At 47.9% G+C, this 1,757-nt stretch overlaps 1 non-coding gene across 1 annotated transcript; it reads right to left on the reverse strand.

Annotated features, from left to right (window-relative positions):
• Positions 1 to 935: 935 nt before the first annotated feature.
• Positions 936 to 1,127, reverse strand: LOC115813494 (U2 spliceosomal RNA). Its single transcript, XR_004025356.1, has one exon. It is a non-coding gene; the product is annotated as a U2 spliceosomal RNA (small nuclear RNA).
• Positions 1,128 to 1,757: the final 630 nt, after the last annotated feature.

Consider the following 1,757-nt stretch of genomic DNA (forward strand, 5'->3'; position numbering starts at 1 on the left):
TTGCAAATGAAATGAAACGTTTATGCCAAGATGGGGCAGGACATTGGACAGCACAGCTGCCACATCTCAAACACAGATTGAAAACAAGCATTTTACAGAGATAAAAACCTGCACACAGGAATCTTACAGAGTCAGCATACTTGTGCACAGATATTTTACAGAGTCAATACCAGTACAGAGATACATTACAGAGTCAATATCAGTACTGCCCACATGGAAACTGGTAAGCAGGAACCAAATGTCAGCTCCGTATGGTCATGTGAATAGTAACATACAGTAGTGTGTAAAGACTTTACTGTGAATAGTAACATACAGTATTGTGTGTGTGTGTGTGTGTGTGTGTGTGTGTGTGTGTGTGTGTGCATACTGTGTGTATACAGGGTGTGTGTGAAGAGTCTAGTGCAGAGGTGTAGAGCAGTGTAGAGGTGCTTGTAGTTAGTGTATGCTGCATGCCGCTTGCCTGGATAGGTCACCGTACCTGTCGGATCACTCCACCTCCGTGGTCAAAATAAAAATGATAAATTATACACCCTGAAACTGGCATCATGGAATGTAAGGACTCTCCTGGACTCATATGGCGGCTCTGACAGACCCCACAGGAGAACAGCCCTGCTTGCTGCTGAGCTGAGTCACTCTAACATGGACATTGCTGCTTTGAGTAAAACCAGGCTCATGGATGAAGGCTGTCTAACAGAGGAAGGGTTGGGTTTCACCTCCTTCCGGAAAGGTTATGCCCCAGGTGGACAACATGTACATTTTAAAAATGTAAATCTCTGTGATCGCACATACACACCGTTAAGAGTGCGCAGTGAATTTGTCATCTGCATTTAACCCATCCAACCCATCCACACACACCAGACGCAGGAGCAGTAGGCAGCATTCCTTGCACCCGGGGGCATTGGGGTAAAGTGCCTTGCCCAATGGCACACAGCCATGGATGTCGGTCCTAGGAATCAAACCGGCGACACTTCGGTCAAAATCGTGGAGCGGCCGGAGCAAGCCCCTCTGCCGTCTCCCTGTTCTAAAAATGCGTTTAATATGAAGTTCTCTGATAGAGAATGTATCAGATATTAAACTGATAACAACAGATACTACACTTGATCTTAGCCAAAAGGCCGAGAACATCTGCATAGTGTGGGACTGGCCATCGAGAATACACTACTACCAAGACTCACTGAAACACCTGTTGGCATTAGTGAAAGACTAATGACCCTCCGTATCCCCCTGGTCAAGAACCGCTTCGCCACACTTCTCAGTGCTTACACACCAACCCTGCCATCCGAGAGTGACGTAGTGACATCAGAGATGCTCTCATCACCCATGCCATGAGAGGTGCAGAATGCTGGACAGACCACCACATGACCGTGACCAAGGTCCACGTGAAAGTGTGCCCCCCCCCCTTGCGTCTGCAAGGGCCCAACAGGAGGCGACTGGATCGTATGCACCTGGGAAACGTTGACACAAGAAATAACTTCCATCGCTCCCTGGCTGAGAAACTAGGGGGAGATGGTCTTCTCCTTGAGTTCAAAGAACACCATGGACCAGAAGTGGACCCTTATCAGCTTGGCTCTCTATGAGTCAGCAGCCCAAACCATTGGCTACAAGAGCAAGAACCACCAAGACTGATTTGACAACAACTCAGACAACATCCATGTCTTACTGAAGAACATGCATAAAGCACACTGGGCAACCCTAAACAACCCCTCATCCAGCACCACCAGGCAGCAACAGCAGAGAGCTCAATGGGAAGTACAAAG

This window comes from Chanos chanos, chromosome 5 (genome assembly GCF_902362185.1).
Source record: "Chanos chanos chromosome 5, fChaCha1.1, whole genome shotgun sequence".
Taxonomy (NCBI): Eukaryota; Metazoa; Chordata; class Actinopteri; order Gonorynchiformes; family Chanidae; genus Chanos; species Chanos chanos.